The sequence below is a fragment of the Barbus barbus genome (assembly GCF_936440315.1).
Source record: "Barbus barbus genome assembly, chromosome: 4".
NCBI classification, from domain to species: domain Eukaryota; kingdom Metazoa; phylum Chordata; class Actinopteri; order Cypriniformes; family Cyprinidae; genus Barbus; species Barbus barbus.
In genome coordinates, this window is record NC_136732.1 from 13,681,700 (window position 1) to 13,708,399 (window position 26,700).

Sequence of the window (26,700 nt, forward strand, 5' to 3'; positions counted from 1 at the left end):
AGCCGGTCTCACTCCACCAATAGGAGCTCAGAGTCTTACATGGGGCGTGGCTAAACTGTCTCCTTCCATGCGATCATGCTTACAGTTGTAAGAGTTGAGTAAGAACTTACATGTGCGTTGTTCCTTCAGTATGTTACCTTTGGGTTAACAATCCGAAATCATTTCGGCTTATGTATTTCTAATGCACGCTGCTGTGCGAATTTATTCTACCTCATGTTGAAAGTTGGCGGATCAGAAGTCTCGCGTACTTGCGACAATGCTGCATTCCAGCTGCGGTGAACTGAGAGCCGCCGTCCAGTGCGTTACTCACTCTCGCTGGAGCCCAGGTAATGTATTACACTTACACTTACTAATCTGCAGGTCTGTCATTCAAGGCAATGTATTAATTCAACTCATAGCTGAGTACTGGGGACATGGCAGGAACCTTACTGCTGCTGATGTTTGTAAGGACAAGCATTGTACTAGGATCGGGCAGAATATTAATAATATTAAGAATTAATATGATTAAGCACTGACGAATAAATTGCATTGGAAATTGCTAGTCACCACCCTGACCTTATCATTTATGCAACTTATTATCTCTCTTTTGCACAAAAGATCTTACATTAGCTGTTACAGTCAAGTGGTTTTTAACTTGTTTCAAGGTTGATGTAAAATTAAAATTGATATATATTTTTTGTCTTATGATACAATATATAATATTATCTTAGATAACATTAACATGCACCAGTTAACATTAATTAAATTTTAAAATATATTACAATAGAAAAGTTATTTCACAATTTATGTTTCACAAGACTTACTGTATTTCTTATCAAATAAATGACCCTAAACCTTTGAACAGTAGTGTACATCAAAATAGGGAAGTAAAATGGGTAGCAAAAACAGTTAACTGTAGCTTTGTTTTGTTTTACAGGGTCTGTATGGTGTCACTGCAAGAATGTGTCTGTGAAAACAGGAGGATGGAAAACCTCAGAGATACCTGGGTCAGCCAAGCCCGTACACACACCCTCATCTCATCAGTTATGGTGAGCGAAACTGAGATTGGTCTCCTTTTGAGTTTTTTCATTTGAAATTGACATAAAATCAGAACTGACCTTTATGAGTCTCAATGTATGTTCTTCAGAATCAGAATGAGCTTTATTGCCAGGTATGTTTGCACATACGAGGAATTTGTTTTAGTGACAGTAGCTCCACAGTGCGACAGAATGACAGCGACAGGACAGGACACAGATAATAAAAGAATAAAATAAAATAATGTACAAATATACAAAAATGGACAATGTGCCAAATAGCACAAACACAATATACAAAATAGACAATTCAGTATGTACAGGTATGTTAGGTGCAAATTTGAAATGTAATAAGTATGTATGTTAAATAAAAAATAAAAAGTATGATAGTGTTGTGTGTTTCATGTTTATTGTTAAGCGTTTAAATGTTCACGAGATGGATTGCCTGAGGGAAGAAACTGTTCCTGTGTCTGGTCGTTCTGGTTCTCAGAGTGCTGTAGCGTCGACCAGACGGTAACAGTTCAAAGAGGGAGTGTGCTGGATGTGAGGGGTCCAGAGTGATTTTACCAGCCCTTTTGCTCACTCTGGATAAGTACAGTTCTTGGAGAGTGGAGAGGGTTGTACCAATGATTCGCTCAGCAGTCCGGACTACCCTCTGTAGTCTTCTGAGGTCAGATTTGGTAGCTGAGCTGAACCAGACAGTTATTGAAGTGCAGAGGATGGATTCAATGATGGCAGAGTAGAACTGTTTCAGCAGCTCCTGTGGCAGGTTGAACTTCCTCAGCTGGCGAAGGATGTACAACCTCTGCTGGGCTTTTTTCACAATAGAGTCAATGTGATTGTCCCACTTCAAGTCCTGAGAGATGGTGGTGCCCAGGAATCTGAATGACTCCACTGCAGTCACAGTGCTGTTCATGATGGTGAGTGGGGGAGTGCAGGGGGGTTTCTCCTGAAGTCCATAATCATCTCCACGGTTTTGAGCGTGTTAAGCTCCAGGTTGTTAAGACTGCACCAGACGGCCAGCTCCTTAACCTCCTGTCTGTAAGCAGACTCGTCACCGTCCTGGATGAGGCCAATCAGTGTGGTGTCGTCTGCAAACTTCAGGAGCTTGACAGAGGGGTCTTTAGAGGTGCAGTTGTTGGTGTAGAGGGAGAAGAGCAGTGGGGAGAGAAAGCAGTCCTGAGGAGCTCTAGTGCTGATCGTACAGGTGCTGGATATATATTTTCCCAGCCTCACTAGCTGCTGCCTGTCTGTCAGGAAGCTTTTGATCCACTGACAGACGGAGGTGGGGACGGAGAGCTGAGTTAGTTTGGGCAGGCGGAGGTCTGGAATAAAGGCCGAGCTGAAGTCCACAAACAGGATCCTCACATAAGTCCCTGGTCTGTCCAGGTGTTGCAGGATGTAATGCAGTCCCATGTTGACTGCATCATCCACAGACCTGTTTGCTCTGTAGGCAAACTGCAGGGGGTCCAGTGATGTCCTTCAGATAAGCCAAAACCAGTTTTTCAAATGACTTCATGACCACAGATGTTAGAGCCACAGGTCTGTAGTCGTTAAGTCCTGTAATCTTGGGTTTCTTTGGGATGGGGATTATGGTGGAGCGTTTGAAGCATGAGGGGACTTCACACAGCTCCAGTGATCTGTTGAAGATCTGTGTGAAGATGGGGGCCAGCTGGTCAGCACAGGATTTCAGACAGGCTGGTGTAACACAAATCTGGGCCTGCTGTCTTCCTTCTCTTGCTCTTTTTGAAGACCTGGCGCATGTCATCTTCTCTTATCTGCAGTGCCGGTGTGGGGGAGAGGGGGGTTGCAGGAGGTGTGAATGGTGTTTTTTCAAACCTACAATAGAACTCATTCAGATCGTCTACCAGTTGTTGATTCTCCACAGTGCTGAGGGATGGTGTCTTGTAATTGGTGATGTCTTTCAGACCTTTCCACACTGAAGCCGTGTCACTGGAAGAGAATTGGATCCTTAGCTTATCAGAATAATTCCTCTTTGCTACTCTGATCTCCTTTTCCAGTGTGTATTTGGTCTGTTTATACAAGACTCTGTCCCCATTCCTGTAAGCATCTTCTTTGGCCTGACGGAGCTGTCTGAATTTTGCAGTGAACCACGGTTTGTCGTTGTTATAAGTTAGATGAGTCCTGGAAGGAATGCACATATCCTCACAGAAAGGGATATAAGATGTTACAGTCTCTGTGAGCTCGTCCAGATCACCAGCAACTTCAAAAACACTCCAATCAGTCAAGTCGAGACAGGCTTGTAAAACTCGCTCTGTTTCATTAGTCCATCTCTTTACAGTCCTTAATACAGGTTTAACAGATTTAAATTTCTGCCTGTAGGTCGGAATAAGATGAACCAAACAGTGATCAGAGAGTCCTAAAGCTGCTCGTGGAACAGAGTGATATGCATCCTTTATTGTTGTGTAAAAGTGACCCAGTATATTACTGTCTCTGGTGGGACATGTAACATGCTGTCTGTATTTTGGCAGTTCACGGGAGAGATTTGCTTCATTAAAGTCCCCTAGAATGATTAAAACAGAGTCCGGGTGTTGTTGTTCTGTGTCTGTGATCTGATTAGCGAGTTTCTGTAAAGCTGAGCTCACGTGCAATGGAATGTAGACACTCACGAGAATGAACAAGCAGAACTCCCGCGGCGAATAGAAAGGTTTACAGTTGATAAATCGTTTCTAGATCTGAACAGCACATCTTCTTTAACACTGTTACATCTGTACACCACCTCTCATTGATGTAGAAGCATGTCCCGCCGCCGCGCAATTTCCCCGTTGATTCTGCGTCGCGATCTGCTCTGATCAGCTGATAATTAGGCAGATGTAAGGCGCTGTCTGGAATGGTGTCGTTCAGCCAGTTTTCCGTGAAACACAGCAGCAGAGTTTGAAAAGTCCTTGTTAAACCGGGAAAGCAGAAGGAGTTTGTCCGTTTTGTTGGGTAGAGAGCGGAGATGGATGCTAGGTAATGGCATTCGAAATCCGCGCTGTCTGAGCTTCACGAGCGTGCCGGCTCGCTTCCCCCGTCTACACGTCCTAAAGATTCTAAACAGCGCTGCAGCTCCGCCGACTACTATGTTCAGCAAAACATCCGAATAATAGAAAACCGTTTGGAGATTTTGTGGAGTGTTCTGCCGAATGTTTAGCAGTTCTTCCTTGGTGAAACTGATGGTGTTAGACAAACAAAAAACAGGAAAAACTAACAAAAACACTAAAACAACTGGAGAGCCAAGCACAATGGCTGTCATGCGCGGGGCCATCTTGTTGTTTTTTTTTTTCTTTTCTTGGTCTTATTGTGAACAATTGGTTCTACACATTTTTACAAAGATGAAAAATGTGTTTGTAATCTTTGACTAAAATGTAACAGCTTGCTTCACTTCTGAAACAACTTTTAAGTTTTGACTTTTGTCACATAGGCCATGCAGGCTATTGGTTTATAGAGTAAAATAGCTATTTAGGTCTTGTTTTAGATAATACTGTTGTAGATAATAAAGCCTTCACAAATCTTTCATTAAATTAACACATTAACGGCATTGATAATATTATGATAAAGGAATGCCTACTTTTTACAATCCAATTAATTCCCAATGAATAAAATACAATTCCCATATTCAGTTTTTTGTTGTTAATTATTTTGTTTCATTTAGAAATTTGTTGGTAAAAATTTGTTACTATGCTACCAAGGCAATATTTATTTGATCAAAAAACAGTAATATTGTGAAATATTTTTACAATTTAAAATAACTGTTTTCTATTTTACTGTTTAAGTATTTTAAAATGTAATTTATTCCTGTGATCAAAGCTGAATTTTCAGCATCATTACTCCAGTCTTCAGTGTCACGTGATCCTTCAGAAATCATCTAATATGCTGATTTGATGCTCGAGAAACATTTCTGATTATCAGTGTTGAAAACAGGTGTGCTGCATGGTTTATGGAAACCATGACACATTTTTTTTAAAAGAATAATTGGATAAATAGAAATAGTTTGAAACATTATAAATGTCTTTACTGTAATTTTTAAGCAATTTAATGTATTTTACCAAAAAAAACAACAAAAAACACGGTTGGTGTACATCACATTATAGCAAGTAAAATGGCTTGCTCTGGGTTGTTCAATAAGCTTGCAAATGTCTTCGTCTCATAGATGAGGTGACGCCAGGTCTCACCCAGACAGAGTTTGAGTTTCGCCGGCAGCGCTTGGCATCTCTGATCAAGATGCAGGCAGAACGACTAACAGGTTCTGGAGCCTCTTCAAACTCCTCCCACATTGTCATCGTCCTATCGCATCCCATTCACTACATGACCAATGGCATCTCTTACCCATTCCACCAGAACCAGGACTTCCTTTACCTGACAGGAATTATGGAGCCGAACTGCACACTGGTGATGTACGGATCGGGTAAGCCAGACCAGGCCGTGTTATTCGTCCCACGGCGAGACCCGGCGCGAGAGCTTTGGGATGGCCCTCGCTCGGGGAAAGACGGGGCAGCTGCTTAAACGGGTCTAGAGCGGGTTCACAGCTCAGAGGAGCTGGGTGTAGTGCTAAAAAGCTTGAAAGGTAAAAACGAACATACGTTTAGATGCTTTCAAGGTTTACATGTGCATCAGTATCTTACTCTTTTCTTTTTCTCTTAGGAGGAACTATATGGTAGGACAGCTCCCAGCCTTGCCATCCACAGTTACATCAGTCTCATGTGCGCCCCCTATTGGAAGGAGGACAGCTGACGAAGTCTCTCCGACCCTTCACTCATTCCCTCAGAGCCATTAAGAGCCCAGCAGAGGTCGCTCTGATGAAGGCGACAGGACGGATCACTGCTCAGGTAATGAATCTCTAGTAACAGTACCGTTGTGAGGAAATTACTTTAAAGGAATGTCTGGGTGATCTTGGGTGGCTCCATTAGGTCAAGGAAAGTAAGATGTTTATCTAATGTCTGAGTGAATTGATCATTTCAGTTATGAGGGACTTGATGAAGGTCAAACATGCAATATGTTAAGCCATGCGTTTATCTTCAGGCATTTAAGAAGACGATGGCCATGTCAAGCGGAGACATTGACGAGGCAGTTCTCTGTGCAAAGGGAAGTAGAGGGACTCAATTCATTCAAACACGCATAAACAGTCAATTTAAACACAAGATTTAGTGTTTTGCAACCTGTACCCTATTATATATATTATATTATGTTTCTTCAACATTTTCTAGGGGTTTGATTTTTATTAAAACTTTTTTTTAATAAATACAATTATTTGTTTATATATGAAGGTCACATTAAAATGATCACATTAAGATTTTTTTTTTTAATAGGCTTCAATCATTTAGGTTTATGGATCTTTTATTTTTTTATAATCCCACATAAAATAGGCATATACAGTAGTAACAATATAGCCTATAGAACACCAGAACAAATACATAACCCTGCAATACGCACATATCCAATTTACACTTACATATAATAAAGAACAATAAAACAGACTAAATTATAATCTAAATGAATAAAAAAATTAAAATAAATGGATAAATTGGTCACAGACTGTGTTGACAGTGTCAAGTAAAGAAATGTTGTGTTGTTTTTTAAATTTGAATAAAATGAAAACTAAAAGAATTTCAAATCACATGAGCCAATATTTTATTCATAATAGAAAATAGATAACATAACAAATGTTTAAACTGAGAAATTTAAAAATGCTATGGACAAAATGAGCTCATTTTAAATTTGATGCCTGCTACAGGTCTCAAAATAGTTGGGACGGGGGCATGTTTACCATGGTGTAGCATCTCCTCTTCTTTTCAAAACAGTTTGAAGACGTCTGGACATCGAGCTCACAAGTTTCTGGAGTTTTGGTGTTGGTCCCATTCTTGCCTGATATAGGTTTCCAGCTGCTGAAGAGTTTGTGGTCGTCTTTGATGTATTTTTCATTGAATGATGCGCCAAATGTTCTCCATAGGTGAAAGATCTGGACTGCAGGCAGGCCAATTCAGCACCCAGACTCTTCTTCCACAAAGCCATGCTGTTGTAATAGATGCAGTATGTGGTTTTGCATTGTCCTGCTGAAATACACGTCATCTGGAGGGGAGCATATGTTGCTCTAAAACCTTTATATACCTTTCAGCATTCATAGTGCCTTCCAAAACATGCATGCTGCCCATACCGTATGCACTTATGTGCCCCCATACCATCAGAGATGCTGGCTTTTGAACTGAACGCTGATAACATGCTGGAAGGCCTCCCTCCTCTTTAGCCCGGAAGACATGGCTTCCGTGATTTCCAACAAGAATGTAAAATTTGGACTCGTTTGACCATAGAGCACTTTTCCACCATCGTAAATGAACCTTGGCCCACAGGACATGACGCGCTTCTGGACCATGTTCACATATGGCTTCCTTTTTGCATGATAGAACTTAAGTTGGCATCTGCAGATGGCACGGCGGATTGTGTTTACCGACAGTGGTTTCTGGAAGTATTCCTGGGCCCATTTAGTAATGTCAATGACAGAATCATGGCGATGAGTGGTGCAGTGTCGTCTGAGGGCCTGAAGACAATGGGCATCCAACAAAGGTCTTCGGCCCTCACTCTTAAAAATAAAGGTGCTTTACGAAGCCATATAAGAACCTTTTTGTCTAAATGGTTCCATAAAGAACCTTTAACATCTGAAGAACCTTTCTGTTTCACAAAAGGTTCTTTGTGGCGAAAGAAAGTTCTTTAGATTATAAAAAGGTAAGGAAGAGATGGTTCTTTAAAGAACCTTTGACTGAATGGTTCTTTGTGGAACCAAAATTGGTTCTTCTATGGCATCGCTTGAAGAACCTTTTGAAGCACCTTTATTTTTAAGAGTGTTGTCCCTTATTTTTCCAGTTTCTCTGAATCTTTTGAAGATGTTATGCACTGTAGATGATGATATTTGCAAAGCCTTTGCAATTTGACGTTGAGAAACGTTGTTTTTAAAGTATTCCACAATCTTTTTAAGCACTCTTTCACAGATTGGAGAGCCTCTGCCCATCTTTACTTCTGAGACTCTGACTCTCTAAGACATCCCTTTTTATAGCTAATCATGTTACAGACCTGATGTCAGTTATCTTAAGTAGTTGCTAGATGTTCTCCCAGCTGAATCTTTTCAAAATTACTTGCTTTTTCAGCCCTTTGTTGCCCCGTGCCAGCTTTTTTAAACCTGTAGCAGGCATCAAATTTGAAATGAGATCATTTAGATAAAAGTGTAAAATTTCTCTGTTTAAACATTTGTTATGTTCTCTGTTCTATTGTGAATAAAATATTGGCTCATGTGATTTGAAAGTCTTTTAGTTTTCATTTTATTTTTATTTTAAAAAACATCCCAACATTTCCAGAATTCGGGTTGTACATTTCTATTTTACATGGTTCATTTATGGTTCCCATAGCTGATCAAAGTATTTCCACTTGCCCTTAGCTTTAAAAGTTAGTCTCTCCAGTCCGATACAGTTCAGTATCTCCTTTTTGTACATTTTCAAGGATGGAGCATCTATATTCTTCTAGCATTTGCAATAACTGTTCTGACTTTATGAATAGTATATCTCAGATGGAGATTTTAATCTTGAAATAATAAAATTACACCGGGTGAAATAATAATGATTGATTTTAGTGACAATCCATTACTGTTTAAAAGTTTGGTGGTTAGTACGATTTTTTCAATATTTTTAAAGTAAGTCTCTTACACTCAAGAAAGATTTATTTTTATACAGTATTTGAATAAAATTTAAGATGTAATTTATTGCTGTGATGCAGAGCTGAATGTTCACCATCATTACTCCAGTCTTCATTGTCACGTGATCTTTCAGAAATCATTTTAATATGAAGATTTGCTGCTCAAGAAACATTTCTTATGATTTTCATCACTGTTGTAAACAGTTGTGCTGCTTAATATTTGCTTTTAGGAAACCTTTATACTTTTTTCAGGATCCTCTGAACAGCATTTATTTGAAACAGAAATATTTTGTAACATTAAACAGTGGGGCAAATAAGTATTTGATACACTGCCGATTTTTCAAGTTTTCCCACTTACAAAGAATGGAGAGATCTTTAATTTTCATCGTATGTACACCTCAACTGTGAGAGACAGAATATTTTTTAAAAATCCAGAAAATCCCATTGTATGATTTTTGAATAATTAATTTCCATTTTATTGCATGAAATAAGTATTTGATACAATAGAAAAATATAACTTAATATTTGTAACAAGAAACCTTTTTTTACAATTACAGAGTTCAGACGTTTCCTGTGGTTCTTGACCAGGTTTGCAGGGATTTTGACCCACTCCTCCATACAGGTCTTCTCCAGATCTTTCAGTTTTTGGGGCTGTCGCTGGGCAACACGGAGTTTCAGCTCCCTCCATATATTTTCCATTGGGTTCAGGTCTGGAGACTGGCTAGGCCACTCCAGAACCTTGAAATGCTTCTTACGGAGCAACTCCTTAGTTGCCCTTGCTGTGTGTTTGGGGTCATTGTCAGGCTGGAAGACCCAGCCACGACCCATCTTCAATGCTCTTACTGAGGGAAGGAGGTTGTTGCCCAAAATCTTATGATACATGGCCCCATCCATCCTCCCCTCAATACGGTGCAGTCGTCCTGTCCCCTTTGCAGAAAAGCACCCCCAAAGCATGATGTTTCACCCCCCATGCTTCACGGTTGGGATAGTGTTCTTGGGATTGTACTCATCCTTCTTCCTCCAAACACGGCGAGTAGAGCTTATACCAAAAAGTTCTATTTTGGTCTCATCTGACCACATGACCTTCTCCCATGCCTCCTCTGGATCATCCAGATGGCCTTTGGCAAACTTCAGACGGGCCTGGACATGTGCTGGCTTGAGCAGGGGGACCTTGCACGCGCTGCAGGATTTTAGTCCATGACGGTGTAGTGTGTTACTAATGGTAACCGTTGAGACTGTGGTCCCAGCTCTCTTCAGGTCATTGACCAGGTCCTCCCGTGTAGTTCTAGGCTGATCCCTCACCTTTCTCAGGATCATTGATACTCCACAAGGCGAGATCTTGCATGGAGCCCCAGTCCAGAGATTGACAGTCATCTTGAATTTCTTCCATTTTCTAATAATTGCGCCAACAGTTGTTGCCTTCTCACCAAGCTGTTTGCTTATTGTCCTGTAGCCCATCCCAGCCTTGTGCAGGTCTACAATTTTGTCCCTAGTGTCCTTAGACAGCTCTTTGGTCTTGCCCATAGTGGAGAGGTTGGAGTCTGATTGATTGAGTGTGTGAACGGGTGTCTTTTATACAGGTAACGAGTTCAAACAGTTATACTTATTTGCTCCACTGTAAATGTCTTTAAAGACACTTTTGATCAATTAATGTATCCTTGCTGAATTAAAATATTAATTTATCTTTGTCTTACTGACTCCAAACTTTTGAACACCATTGTACACTCACCTAAAGGATTATTAGGAACACCATACTAATACTGTGTTTGACCCCCTTTCGCCTTCAGAACTGCCTTAATTCTATGTGGCATTGATTCAACAAGGTGCTGAAAGCATTCTTTAGAAATGTTGGCCCATATTGATAGGATAGCATCTTGCAGTTGATGGAGATTTGTGGGATGCACATCCAGGGCACGAAGCTCCCGTTCCACCACATCCCAAAGATGCTCTATTGGGTTGAGATCTGGTGACTGTGGGGGCCATTTTAGTACAGTGAACTCATTGTCATGTTCAAGAAACCAATTTGAAATGATTCGAGCTTTGTGACGTGGTGCATTATCCTGCTGGAAGTAGCCATCAGAGGATGGGTACATGGTGGTCATAAAGGGATGGACATGGTCAGAAACAATGCTCAGGTAGGCCGTGACATTTAAATGATGCCCAATTGGCACTAAGGGGCCTAAAGTGTGCCAAGAAAACATCTGTTTACGCCAAATTCTGACTCTACCATCTGAATGTCTCAACAGAAATCGAGACTCATCAGACCAGGCAACATTTTTCCAGTCTTCAACCGTCCAATTTTGGTGAGTTCGTGCAAATTGTAGCCTCTTTTTCCTATTTGTAGTGGAGATGAGTGGTACCCGGTGGGGTCTTCTGCTGTTGTAGCCCATCCGCCTCAAGGTTGTGCGTGTTGTGGCTTCACAAATGCTTTGCTGCATACCTCGGTTGTAACGAGTGGTTATTTCAGTCAAAGTTGCTCTTCTATCAGCTTGAATCAGTCGGCCCATTCTCCTCTGACCTCTAGCATCAACAAGGCATTTTCGCCCACAGGACTGCCGCATACTGGATGTTTTTCCATTTTCACACCATTCTTTGTAAACCCTAGAAATGGTTGTGCGTGAAAATCCCAGTAACTGAGCAGATTGTGAAATACTCAGACCGGCCCGTCTGGCACCAACAACCATGCCACGCTCAAAATTGCTTAAATCACCTTTCTTTCCCATTCTGACATTCAGTTTGGAGTTCAGGAGATTGTCTTGACCAGGACCACACCCCTAAATGCATTGAAGCAACTGCCATGTGATTGGTTGATTAGATAATTGCATTAATGAGAAATTGAACAGGTGTTCCTAATAATCCTTTAGGTGAGTGTATATTGTATGAAAATTCTAAAAATGCTACCAGCTAACAGGCTGTAACTTTATTAAAAATATGAAAACATTATTTAATTGTGTGCATTTAGGTTACATAAGAAGCTAGCTTTGTAATTAGCCATTTTATTTAAAAATGATTGTCCACTGAAGAATACCATTAAATGCAATATATAATTTGGGATTTGGTGGAAAACGTACAATTTATATATAAAAAAAGTTAGTGGACAAATTAACCTAGTTGGAGTGTGAAAAGTGTCTTAAGAGGGTTTATTTTCTTGAAATCCACAAACCTCAAATTGCCCACAGTTGAAGAAACGGCTGTATGTATATTCTTTTGTAGCAGAAGGTGCCAGTTATTTTTAAGCCTTTCAGAAGTTTTTTGTTGCTCTGAAATTTTGGGGTAGAATTACTATATAAAGTTGTCATTGTTTGGCTGTTGGGTGATGCCGAGGTAATGGACCCTCTGAGAACTGAAAATGTGCCACAGAAACAAAGTGACGTCAGCATGCTCATGGAGAGTCACATTGTAGTGTCCAGCCCACATGCTGAATAACATCTGTGCCTGCTTTCTCTTCTGTTTCTCTTTCTTTTCTCCCCTTTTTCCCTTTTTGTTCTTCTGTACAGTTTGATTTTGAATGCCGTGCTCATGGCGCAAACTTCCTGGCATATCCGCCTGTGGTTGCCGGTGGAAACCGAGCCAACACACTTCATTACATCAATAACAATCAAATAGTGAAGGTAAAGTACCAAACACACTCATGATCACTACTGGGGCTTTTTTTCCTAAGAGGGGGGAGTCTAGAACAGATTAATATGATATATGACATCTCTCTTTCCTGTTTATAAATAGCATTTATATGTAAACTTTGTGTGCTAGTGATGCACCAAAATGTTGGCACCCAATAATTTTTACCTGAATTTTAGGCTCTAGTCGACTGAAAGCAACTTTCTTCTCTCTTTCTCTTTACTACTAGTTATAACATCAAATAAACATTAATGAATATCAGAAAGAATATTCAACAGCTAGCTGAAATGAATCATGCCTCATAGAGGTGTAACAGTAACATGACGGTTTGGTCGGTACTTCGGTTTTGACGTCACGCTTCATCATTATTTCGGTACAGCAGACATAAAAACATAAACATAAAATAGCTTTTTTTTAAATTAAACAGTGGTTTATTGAACAAATTGCTCTTTCTTTGAACAACTTCAATTAGAATTAAAATTATACTTGACATTAAAAAAATCTACCTGAAAAATAAAAATCTACCTCAGCTTATGCTCTAAAGCAGTATTTCTCAACTGGTGGGTGTCACGAGACCGTTCTGAGTGGGTCACGGAGTGTGCGGCCAAAGAAACGACATCAGCAACAAAAAAACATCATTCTAAATTTTTTTCTGATACGAGACTTTTATTTTAAAAGAAGTGCATGAAAGCTGTTGACACTTCTGTCAGATGCAGTCTAAAGTAAAGAGTGCCTGAGAAAAACGCGCTGTCCCGATTCATTATCTGCGGTCAGATGATGTTGCCAGATGTTATAATGCGTTCGTAGCGCGCACTCTTCTTTAGCACACGCGAACGTGGTGCCGTGCTGTATATCACTTCACCAAAGCACAGAAACTACGAGCATGCAACGCGTGAAATAAAAGTAGGCCTACAGTATCGATAAATCGCATAACTGGTACTGCGTGTGTTAGCTGGGAAGGATTTGAAGGTATGATATTCATTCTGTTCAGGAGCAGTTTCCACGTTTCATTAACAGTTCATGTTAGTATTGTAGATTCACCATGGTAACTGTTGTTAGCGACTTTGCAGAGCCCTTTAGCGACTTTTTTCCCCCTCTTCAAAAAAGTGCCTAACGACAAATCTTTAGGGTTTGTCCAAACCTTATTTAGTTTCTGAGAGTCGCTGTTACTGCCGCACGAGGTCTTGCTGTCCCAGCGCATGCACACCTCTCTTTCTCTGTGCGTCTGCTCTGTTCAGCGAGATCACAGCACAGTTATTGTCTTTATCGTATGTGTATTTGATTTCATCAGACGATGACTCGATTATCAGGATTTTTGTGCAGATTAACATCTTGGAAGGGAGCTGGTTATGTAGTCTTAATGGGTCGTGTTTCAGTCACTATTTCATATTCATTCCGTTGTCTGACAACAGTAAAATATATAAATGAAAACCGTTTTATTGAGAATTTAGTTGCATCAAAAAAGTATGTGGGCACAGAGAGAGAGGCAAACAAATCTAATAATAAATAGGCCTAATAAATGTACATTTTGCATGTTCAGAAGAAGTGAGCTGCCCTGTCGTGCACAAATGTAAACCGGTTTGTGTAAGTAAATTGCTTAGTGCAAAGAAAGAGAAGTAATGGGAACCTGGAATTTATTTTTTCATGCGTCTAACAAGTTCTTTGAAAAACATCTATGACCTTTGAAACATAGTCTTCATGCTCTATGTTGACTATGGTTTCAATAATAATAATACATACATTTGCATAAAGCATCCATATTTGTCCATGCCATCATTGAGTATTAAAAACTAATTTAAGGTACATTTAGAACAAATAAAAATGTGTGATTAAGTTGCGATTAATCACGAGTTAACTCATGACAATCATGCGATTAATCGCAATTACATATTTTAATCGATTGACAGCCCTAATAAATAAATATATATATAAAAGTGGGTCACGGCTTGATGACCATGGGAAATGTGGGTCCCAAGGCCAAACCAGTTGAGCCAAACCACTGCTCTAAACTATAGTGAGCCCGTTTACAATTACACGGTTCCTTTACAATTAATTAAATTAGGTTACATCTACCAACAGAGCCCAAACTTAAATTTAATTACCATTTATTTTTTAATATAATAATCAACACTCATCTTAAAAAATTGATGAAAACATGTAAATTGCACATAACGCAGTTTTTAAATTAACGTGTAAATGATAACAATTTCTATTTGTTGTTGAAATATATTCATTTTCAGAGTGGCTGTCATAACTTGCTTCATGACAGATTTATTTAAACATACGTTAGACAATTAAAGGGTTACTCCACCCCAAAATGAACATTTTGTCATTAATCACTTACCCCCATGGCGTTCCAAACCCATAAAAGCTTTGTTGTTTGTCTTCGGAACACAATTTTTAAAGATATTTTTGATGCTTTCTGACAGCTCTCTGTCCCTCCCATAGACCGCAATATAACTAACACGATCAATGTCCAGAAACGTAGCAAGGAGATCTGTAAAATAATCCATGTGACATCAGGGGTTCAACCGTAATTTTACGAAGCTACAAGAATACTTTTTGTACAAAAAAAAAAATAACGACTTTATTAAAAAATTTGTTTCCTCCACGTCTCCTCCCCATCACCGTAACGCAAACTGCGTACGCTGTTCTGTGTCAGCGGCACCACACAGCATACAGCATACGCAGTTTGCGTGCAGTGGATACTCTCCAAAATGGCGCTTCGGTGATGCAAAGGAAACGTGGAGGAGACGAATTGTTGAATAAAGTCATTATTTTTGTTTTCTTTTCGTACAAAAAGTATTCTTGTAGCTTCGTAAAATCACCTGATTAAAACTCACAAAACCCTGAAGACTGTGACAACACTCATGAGTACTGAAGCATCCCCATCTGTGTCAATGATCATCCCTTTGCAAAAGATGATACTGAAATCCATGATAACTAGTGATGTGGACACTCCCCCGATCAAAGATGCAAAGATAGCCATCTCTGAAGATCTTAAAGACAGATACAGTGACCCTGATCTTCAGGGCTATTTGCACAGAGCCACAGCACTGGACCCAAGGTTCAAGTCGTTGCCTTACCTGGAGGAAGCCTCTGTTTAGAAAATATACAGTAATCTCACCACAGAGGCGATGGAAATTGAAAAGCAGGTATTGTGTTTTTATTTTCTTTTTACTAAATTTAATTAAATTTATCATCATTACCGTTACAGTATATTCCTTAACTAAACCCAGCATATTTGTGGCTTTGTAATATTTTACCCCACAGCCCAAAGAATAAGTTTAGTGTCTTTGCTGCTATGAAATCACTTTGTTGTTATTAATATTAATTTCTAAACTATTATGGTGTTTGCTGGTTTTCTACTGTACAGGGTCAATCCAGTGACATCCAAGTGGCCAGTTCATCCTCAGCTGTAGGGCCAGGAGCATCAGCTCCTCCCCAGAAAAAATCTGCCATGGCAGAGCTTTTTGGAGAACTCTTTACAACAGAGGAGAGAACCAACAAACCTTTGTCCAGCATCATTCATGAAGAAGTCACCTCCTACAAAGCCAGAGATTGCATTTCTGTTGATGCAGAGCCCCTAGAATGGTGGAAAATACATGAGCCAAAGTATCCTCACATTGCTAAATTGGCACAACGTTACCTTGCTGTCCAAGGTACATCTGTACCAAGTGAGAGATTTTTCTACAGCAGGGGACATTGTCACTGCAAGTAGGTCTCGTCTCTCAGCAGAAAACGTGGACAAACTAATCTTCTTGCAAAAGAACATGAAAGTAGAATGAACAGAGCGATGTTGTTTTGAAACAGTGCAGTGTGAGTTAGTTTTATTTATGCAGTATTTTATATTTAAGGGCAGCTAATTTGTTTTTTTATTTATTTACATTACAAAACACAGTGGCACATTGACTTGTGATACAAAATCCAGCAATATTTATTTGTTTGGTTTTCTTTCAAATACTGCACTTTCATTTCAAGTGGTTGAGTTTATTTTAAAGAAAGGAAAGTATTATGCTGGTTGATCTTATGTTTCTTTTTATGTTGGTGGCCTTTGCCTAAATGTCACCAAAAAAAACTACAGCTTTAAGTTATTTTTCTTAATTTAAAGATTCATTTTTTGTAAGAGCCACAACAAAGTTAACATTGTAATAAATTTAGGTACTGACGGTGACAAGAAAGCCTATTCTTTAAATTTGAATTTAAGTGTTTTTGTTCTCCGCTACAATTTGTTTAAAGTTAGTTTTGTTTTTTTGTTTTTACAAATAATTGAAAAGCCTGTTGAAATGAACAACATCTCCCCTCTTGCTGTATCAGAATCTCACAGATTTAATCAATGATGGTCAGTGACACAATAATGTGTCCATTCCTAAGATCAAGTTGCCTCATTCTTTCAGTTTTTTGATTACATGACCTTGAGAATTACTTATTTTTAAAAACTGTAAATGGTAGATTATAAGGCTATATATTTTATGTTGATGTATGGTATTTCTAAAGTCTTAAAAAGGGGAAAAAAAACCCATTAACAGTGTATACCCAATCGAACCGAAAACCGTGACCACAGAGCCGCGATACAAACCGAACTGAGGATTTTATGAACCGTCCCACCCCATCAGCACTGTGTTCCCTGCCTGGGCCTGGCCCACGCTGAGGCGGCCTTTGCTGACTCTGAGTGCTTGCACTGCATGGATCTGCCGGTCTGTGTCCTGCGAGCTTGGAGAGACCTAGCTTGTGGCTTGATGTGGAAGATTCCCATTGCCACTTGCAAGTTGCTGGTGGGCTCTCCCAGACCCAATGCGCCCCAATCAGCACGTGTCCATGCACCCGCACAGTCTCTCCTCTCGCATGTGGTAGGGCAGAAGCCCACGGGTATGTGTGCATGCCCCCCATCGAGGAGACATCACCACGCACTTGTGCCCTTCTTCGGCCAAGATGGGAGTAGATCTTAATCTGCCGTATAAGCCCTGCAGACTACCTACCCACCTGGCTGATAAAGCCTACACTTCCGCTGGTGTGGCGATGCTGCAGGTCTTTCAAGCAAAGCTCCTCTAATCCATTGATGGAGCCAGTGTTATTGCGGAAGCCATGAGAAACGTGCGTACGGCGATGGACTTGACTCAGGCTATTGGCTGATCCATGGTCTTCATGGTGGTTCTTCACAGGCACCTATGGTTAACCCTAGCTGACCTGAAGGACTCCGACTGCAAAGCGCTCTTAAATGCTCCTAAACCAGTCAATTTCTCCCTTGATGGAGTCAGTGGTCAAGCGTTTTATTGAGGCTCAAAAACACGAAAGCCATGAGTCATCTGATGCCACTGCGTGCTCCAGCAGCCTCCTAGATCACAGTCCTTGCCTGCGCCTCGTTCTTCACAGAGAGCGTCCTAACAGCCTGCCACATCCTCCATGGTGCCCCATCCAGAGCCGGATGTTCGGGCGTAAACAGTGGCCGGGAGGCCCGGCCCCCAAACGCAGTGTTCTGCATCATGTCCTCTTTGTTCATGTAGTCAAATGCAATGTTCTGTTTTTTGTTCATGCAATAAACCCACAAACATCCTCTCGAAAATAGCTGCAGTCTGTACCTGTTATGACCTCCCAGTGTCACCGGGATGCTGCATTTCGCATTGGCTGTTGCACGTAATACAACATTGGGTATTCTCTCCAGTTTAGACACAGACCACCCCGCTTCAGTGGCTTGGTTCCGTCGCTGACATTGCCTCGAAATGCCCCGGATCTGAAACAGGAAGTTCTCAGTCTGCTCGCAAAAGGAACAATAGAGCGTGTCCCTCTGAGTGAGCTGCAGAGAGCGTTTTAGCCGCTATTTTGTGGTGCCCAAGAGAGATGGCGGACTCCGTCCGATACTGAACCTGAGGCCTATCAACCGAGCGCTTCACAAATGCATGTTCAGGATGATGACACTGAAGCAGATCCCAGGACTCCATAGATCTGAAGGATGCCTACTTCCACATTCAGATTACGACGCGCCACAGATGCCTCCTGAGGTTCTCGTTCGAGGGCACAGCCTACCAGTATTCAGTTCTCCCATTCGGGCTAGCTTTAGCCCCGTGCATATCCTCGAAGTGCATAGATGCAGCGCTTTTCGCTCTCAGAGCGAGTGGTATGCACATTCTGAAATATCTGGACGATTGGCTGATTTTAGCCCATTTAAGAGATGTGCTTATCAGTCATATGGACAAGTTGCTTCACCATCTGGAATCCCTAGGACTACGTGTGAATATGCAAAAAAGAATGTTCAATCTATGTATCTGGGTGTGTGTTTCGACTTTGGAGATGCGAGCTTGCCTCTATGGAGCACGTAGAGATCCTCTCTGCAACTCTGCACCAGTTCAGACCGGGCTGGTTTGTTCCTCTGAGGGAATTCCAGAGGCTCCTGGGGCTTATGGCTTTGACATCAGTTTGTTACCTAGGCCTTCTGCACATGCGACCACTTCAGTTGTGGCTGAAATCTCGGGTCCCGTGTAGAAAATGGACCATGGGGTGTATGCGCATCAAGGTCACAAACAGCAGCGTCAGATCTCTGAGAATATGGCACGGCCCAGAAATGTTCAGCAGGGGGGTTCCACTAGGGCTGGTGACAGCACACACTGTGTCACGACAGACACGTTAACCTCAGGCTGGGGAGCAGTGTGCGAGGGCATACCAACTTCAAGACTGTGGTCAGAGTCTCAGAGCAGGTGGTACATAAACCGCTTGGAACTGAAGGCGATGTCCTTTCTGCCACAAGTGGATCAGTGACATGCTGATTCGCACCAACAACATGTCTGTTGTTTCGTACATTGTTCACCAGGCCGGTGTGTGTTCCAGAGTAGAGGCTGAAAACAGGAAACAAAATCACTACGAATCACATGATTGGGACAGGACAGGAAAAAATGTCAGCGGGAGTGGGCGGGACCGGAAATAGTAATGATACACAAATATACCTTTTATATAAATAAACTATAAACTGTATATTTTAATTCTGAACTCAATTCTAGTTGCCCTGTCTCTTTATGCTCTCCTCCTGTTTGCTTTGGTGTGGCTGGTTAAGTGAATGGTGCAGTCCGTGATGGACAGATTGTTAACGGCTGGTCTCTGGTAATACACTTGGGCAGGACATCCAAACGCTCACCTATCATTCATCGACCTCAAATATGGCTTTTCATCTGAAAGATGTTTGTAGTAGCAACTTTACATGGCCCTCAATATGATGTTAACCTAGAGAAATGTGCGCTATTTGTTTGTGTGGAGAGTGGAAGCTGAATAGCGTGCTCGCTGCAGGACAGGTGCCGGTGCGCTCACGTGCTCTTAAAATCTCCGTACTTTTTGGTCATACAGATAAACGTAGCCTAATACATCTTTCGAATCTGTAAAGACTCTTCATTTATTTGTGTGCACACAACAAAACGTTGCGCTTTAAAGCAAACAGGATGCGCTTTAGGTCTCTGTGAACTTGAGCGAGAAAGTTCGAAAATAGAAAACGTGCGTGTTAGCATGGATGATTTGCATGAAATTTAATGTGTGCAATGCACACTGTGCAAAGCTGGCTTTCAGTTCAATATAATAACAAAAAACTACATTTTGGGTTTTTATGCAATTAAGGTACGCTGTGATCTGTACTATATACTTTTTTACTGTAACTGACAGATTTCGGCCTAAAAAAAAAAAAACGGGACGGTATTTTCCCCCAGTTTTTTCGTGGGATTGGGACGGGAGAGGTTTGAAAATCCACTCCTGTGCCACCCTCTACTCCAGAGCCCTTTTCGATCAGGCTGTGAGACTCCTGTTGTGGGTGGATTGTCATTTACTCTCCATCAGAGCGGCGCAAATCCCTGGTCTCCTAAACCGCAGAGCGGACTTGCTTTTGAGGAATGGAATACTTCACGGAGAGTGGAGGCTGCTTCCCAGCTCGTTTCGGAAAAGCTCTCTGACGTCGCGTTGGCCAAGAGCCAGACTATATACGTATTTGCCTCTGGTATTATGCAAAATCAGGGAGGAGAAGGCGTCAGTGATCCTCATTGGCTGAACTGGCCAAATCAACCTTGGTTTCTGGACCTCAGGGATATTCTGGTGGCTCCCCTTTGGCAGATCCCCCTCAGGAATGACCTGCTGTCTCAAGCCGATGGCTCAATTTGGCACCCCAGCCCGGAGCTGTGGAGCCTGCATGTGTGGCTACTTAAGGGATCCCTGACGGGCCAAGCCCCCTGCCTCTCCGTTTGACTGACATGATCACAGAGTCTTGTGCACCCTCTACTAGGCATTTGTACACTCTTAAATGGGGAGTGTTTATGAAATGGTGCTGTGATGAAGAGCAGAGGCTTTCTCACTGGATAGTGGTTGCTATCGTATCGGTTTATGCGAGCTGGGGACAGGAATGCCCTCTCAAAATCAGAGCCCATACAACACGATCTATTGCTTCCTCATGGGCCTGGTTTAAAGGCTCATCTATTCGGGATAGATACTTTGCAGCTGGCTGGTCTTCACAGAATGTTCACCACTAACCTTACTTATTCTTCTATTTCATTGCTATGTTTGCAATTAAGTCACAGTTGTTACCGCATTAGCTGTTGACACTGTGCTGGCCTTTATACATCTTTTTTATATGTGCTTTGTACCAGTTGTTACTGTGTATAGCTGTTGACACTACAGATCTATGTGCATTTCACGTGCTGATTACTTTCCTTGTCTGCCCTATGTTCAGTGCAGTTGCTTCGTTCATCCTGGCTAGATATGCAAATTCAGTATACCCAAGTGAAAGATGCTCATTGGTCTGGCTGTGCCTATCAGCTACGAGCTTTCTTGTGGGCGTTACTATTGGTTGGGAATATCTGTTGTTCTACCCCATCCTTGGTGTGGACTTTTGCCTTGTTTGGCCTCATCTTCGCCGTGCTCACGGTGGGATTTTATATCATTCCCACTTTGATCTTTGCAATGTAGAGAGAACGCTCGATTAGGGAAAATCTCCGGTTACTTTTGTAAACTTGGTTCATTCAGAGCAGGAACGAGACAATGCAAAGATTGTCGTGCCCGCTGCTCAATCAGTAGTGTAGCGTTCAGTCTCAGATTGTGACGTAACTGCCGCTCTCTGCGCATTTAAACTGCCCGCCAAGCTTGTCAGTATTTGCATGCGATTTGCATAGATGAGCTTCATGTACACTGCAAGCCATGTACACAGCGCAGGACATGACAGGTTTTCAGGAACTTAAAACAAGTATTTTAAAGGAATACCTTAGCTTATTGCCATTAACGTGGCAGCCAACAACAGCACAGCTTAACCCTCCTAAATATTTATATTTAGTTATATTGAAAAAGTTTCAATTCAGTCAATCTTTTTTACCCTGTTTTAACATGTATTTCTATGGAGACAGGCCATAGCTGTCGGGCAAGATGGCAGATAGCAGCGGCGGCACATAATATCCGCATTCTGATTGGTCAGATCACCTGTCAATCAAGCTCTTGTCAATTGGCCGGAAAAGGGGAGAAGTCCCTCTGCGATCTTCGCAATGTCTCGATGCCGCTCTCAGGGAAACCGAGGTTACGATAGTAACCATAGACATTTTTATGGTTGTTATTGGGGAATAACATACCTTGGAATGTGGTGACTGACCAATCAGAATCGAGTATTCCACAGAATTAGTTAGGTTAGTTTTTTTGTTTGTTTTCTTTTTGCTAAATGTATGCACTTTACATATTTATTATTTTTTCTTAAGCTTTTGTCTTCATTGTTTTTTTTTAAGCCACCGTTTAAATGTTTATATTTTGACAACAAAATTAGAGTAGAAACATAATTCTGTTATTAAAATGTTGACAAAAAAATTTACTTGTGTGCCTCAGTTTTTATTTGAGTGTTGATTTATTAAATAAAATCGATTGATTCATTGATTATTAAATACAATGTATTTTTTTTTTCTATAGTGTTATAGTCTATAGTGTTATAGTGTTTCAGTAAAAAAATTATTTTGGTTATTTTGGTGCATCACTATTGTGTCCGTGTTTATTTTTTACAAACATACACAAAGTAAAAGGACTGGGTGACTTAGACAAAAGTATCACAATATTGAATTACCTTTTTTTTTTTTTCTCTCTCTCAGGATGGAGAAATGGTCTTGTTGGATGGGGGGCTGTGAATATTTCGGTTATGTCAGCGACATCACACGCACTTGGCCAGTGAATGGAAAGTCAGTCTGTTTTCAACAGAACTCTTATTGTCTCAGACGTAATGTAGCTTTCATTTTATGCTATTAGTAAGTGATCAACCAACCCCGTGTGCCGTCTCTAGGTTCAGTCCTGCTCAGAGAGAGCTGTATGAGGCCGTGCTGGAGGTGCAGTTGGCCTGTCTTTCTCAGTGCAATCCTGGTGTCAGTCTTGACTACATATACTCCACCATGCTCACACTGTTGGCCCGGCAGCTCAAAGAGCTCGGGATCATCCCACATAGCACCAGTGATACAGACACACTGAAGGTACTCTAATTTGGTCAGTTTTTTTTGATAGTTCACCCAAAAAAGTTAAAATATTTTTGATATTGTTTGCTCAAATTAAATATCAAAATACCTGTATGTATGTATGTATGTATGTGTGTGTATATGTTTTATTTTAATTTTTTTCTTAATGAATACTTTCATTCAGCAAGGAGCTTTTAATTGATCAAAAGTGACATTTATAATGTTAAAAAAGATGGAAGAATGTATCTTTGTTTACAGAAAAATATTAAGCAGCACAAGTGTTTTCAACATTGATAATAAATAATAATAAACGTTTCTTGAGCAGCAAATAATCAGCATATTAGAATGATTTCTCAAGAAACATGTGACTCTGAAGACTGAGGCAATGATACTGAAAATTCAGCTTTGTATCATAGCAATAAATTCTATTTTGAAATATATTAATATATTTAAAAAGTTTTAATATTTCACAATATTACTATTTTTACTGTACTTTTGGTCAAATAAATGCAGCCTTGCTGAACATAAGAGACTTTCAGTAACCTTATCTTACCAACCTCAAATTTTGAACGATATTTTTTATTTTTAGTTGTTTAATTGATAAAACTTGGTGTTTTAAAAGTATTATAGTAACATTTAACATGCTAAAACATCCAAGATCATCACTGCATCTTTAAATTCATTTTTAAAGAAACACAGGAACACACATTAAAGTAGCACGTGTCTAATGAATTTGCCACCTTCAACAATAGATTTAAAAAAATAAATAGGGTCATTTTGTGTAAGAAAAGATTATATTTAGCCTTTTTATTTATTTAATATCTGCATTGGTATACACTTTTTCTTATTTCTGTGTATATGAACAGACGCTTATTGCATTGTTCCAGCTTTTACATCAGTGATGCCAAATGCAACTAATTCTTGCTTGTTTTGTAATCGATTGCAATTCTCCAAGAAAATGTACGAATATACTGTAAAATGTATCAATGGCTTCTCACACCAAGCTGAGATTCTGGTTCACAGTTGCTGAAACACCAAGAATTCGAGACATTCATTATTTATTTAATTAAACTTCCCTAAGGCTCCTTCCCTAAGTCTTTCTGCCCAATTTAAATGGCAAAGATCTGACCCACTTATAGCATCTGTAAAGCACCACACTGCCATAAAAGCACCATTTCACTTAGTGCAGCGAGTTTATGAGGCCAGAAAACTGACATGTTGGTCAGTTAAGCCTGTTGTGGCTGTGGGGATGTAGGTTTAATTCTGTTAAAAGTTTAATTCTGTTCCTCACATGCAGCTTTGCAATTGTTTCGCATGCTGTAAAATGCATTATAATCACATTACAGTTGTTTTTCTTAATGAATGTCTGCCCGTCTCTTTCTTTTGTCCTTCCAGGCTGCTCGGCAGTTTTGCCCCCATCACGTGGGTCACTCCCTGGGCATGGATGTTCATGACACCCCTGAGCTGTCCTGTTCACAACCGTTGCAATCTGGCATGGTGATCACAATAGAGCCAGGTGGAGATCACTTTTATTCAAAAACAATTAATGTTGCATGTGACTGTTTGTTTTAAATACCTTTTTTATTTTTAATTAATCAAATAATGCATTCTAGCATTCAGTTTATCAAAATGATTGCATGAAGTTTTATCTCATGCTGTCTGCTGTATGTCCTATTGTTGTGATTTGAGTTTGAGCACCTCAAACTTAGACTTATCCATCCACAATAATCATTTACCATTTGATCTTTGCCATTTCTATTCTTTTTATTTTATATACTGGTATCAGATGTGACTTTTTCTTTGCATAAAGTAATCTTCATCCCTCAATACAAGAGACTGATGAGATACTAGAAAATATGTTTCTTTGGCCGTTTTTAAAACCAAAATTGGACTTGCAAGTATGGTGACTTGCAAGTGTACTCAATACTCTAGCAACTGTATTGTAATTTCCCCAGTTCATTGAGCAGAGCAATCATTTTCAGCTATGCTAATAATAAGAAAAATTTCTTGAGTTGCAAATATGAACATTAGAATGATTTCTTAAGAACAAGTTCGAGGTAACAAGTGTTTTCTTGTTATGGCTTCTGAAAATTATGCTTTTTAAGAAGCACATTTAAAATAATAATAATTAAAATTGAATAGAAAGCCATTTTCTCTCGTGCTGTTGTTGTATTTTTTTTTTAAATGTTAGTTAAAATAAAGCTGAAATAAAATAAAACAAATATTGTATAACTAGATAAGCTGAAGTACTTAACATGCTATAACTATATATAAAGGACAGAATGCTAATTCAAAGTATTAATAAATGCAATAATTGTGTATTATACATACTAAAATAACACTGATTCTCTGTGTGTATTAACAAAATTCATGGTAGTCAATTAACATGAGATATTTTTAACTAAAATAATACTAATTTAGTCAGACGGAGAAAATACAGTGACTGGACTAGCTGTATAAAAACAAATATAATACATAAACATATAATACATAACAAAATTACTCAACTTTACATTAAATGAAAACTGAAAATACAAAAATAAAAGCCAATTTCAGTGTATTAATAGATACTATAATAGTATATAAAAATACTAAAATAATACAGATTCTCTTAAAGAGTAATAATGATGTTGCATATTACGGCAGTGTATATAATTCATTGTAATCATTTAACACATTTTTAAATAAATATTTTAATTCAATAAATACAAAATACAGTGGCTGGACTAAAATTGGAACGAGACATCAGTCATCTGAATGCACGTTGCAACACGTGGGACTGGGCACTTGAGGTGTAGACAGACTTGTTGATTTCAATCAGAGCAATGTTTTGCACTTTGCCTCCCAAAAGAGTTGTTTTGAAAACTGTACTTGTTGAGGACAATCATACAGCACCACGTTAGAAAAATAAGGGTAATAATACTGATAAACCGCAGATATATATCTTGAATGCACTGTAAAGACAGTTAGACTCTGGCATACTGGACCAAGTAACATTCAACTTTTTAGCATTTGAGCTGTACTGCAAAAAACAGAAGCTCTAAACTCTCATCTCTTGCTCTCTTCACCCAGGATTATACATCAGCGAGGACGACAGCTCATGTCCAGAGCGAATCCGGGGTCTTGGGGTGCGAATCGAGGACGATGTGGTCATCCGAGAACACGGGGGACCCCTCATCCTGTCTGCAAACACCCCAAAAACCATTGCTGAGGTGGAGAGTGCTTGCGCACATGGAGAGGACTGAAAGGAAAGAGTGGAACATAGCAAGCCCTGCTAGAATGAGTCTGTTCCTCTCATCTTTTAACAACTCCACTGGCAGAGTTTTCTGTAATAGGGAACTCAGGAGGTCTGGATCTCACAGAACTTGCTCCAGTTAAGTATTAAATCTGGAGGATTAATGTCTCCCTGATAGCCAGTTCACTCCTACGCTAGCTAAATGGTCGTGTTTTGTGTTTGACCTGCACAACTACACTCTCAGAAAAAAGGTACAAAAGCTGTCACTGGGGCGGTACCCTTTCAAAAGTTACATTTTGTACCTTATTTACCCGCAAAGGGTGCATATAAGTACCTTAAAGGAACATGTTAGTATGTAAAGCATACATATGTGTATGTTTTGAAAAGGTACCACCCCAGTGACAGCTTTTGTACCTTTTTGTTTGAGGGTTTATAGGGGTTTACTTCAAATGAGTTCAGATGGAGAAATAAACAGGTTACTATGATTTAGCATGGTGAACAGGTTGTTTGTGAGACAATTTATCTGTTGTACTGTGAGAGATTTGATTTGTCTGCCGAGGCTTTTTCTGTCATACATGGTGTGTTTTTACTGTTGTCAAAATAAACGTCTAATTCTTGATTTTGTTGCTGCATTTTGTAAGCATTTCTAAGCCACATAATTAGTCACCGATCAGATTTTTTGCAAAAATGAGAAGCTTTTTTTCATTCAATACAT

The 26,700-nt window shown here is 40.0% G+C and overlaps 1 pseudogene across 1 annotated transcript; it reads left to right on the forward strand.

Annotated features, from left to right (window-relative positions):
* The first annotated feature begins 120 nt into the window (after positions 1 to 120).
* On the forward strand, positions 121 to 26,602 carry LOC306868728 (xaa-Pro aminopeptidase 3-like; annotated as a pseudogene). The gene is made up of 10 exons (XR_013785803.1): positions 121 to 326; positions 917 to 1,028; positions 5,167 to 5,580; positions 5,658 to 5,842; positions 6,036 to 6,098; positions 12,191 to 12,304; positions 22,397 to 22,483; positions 22,585 to 22,768; positions 24,146 to 24,266; positions 25,823 to 26,602. The product of XR_013785803.1 is annotated as a xaa-Pro aminopeptidase 3-like (transcript).
* Positions 26,603 to 26,700: the final 98 nt, after the last annotated feature.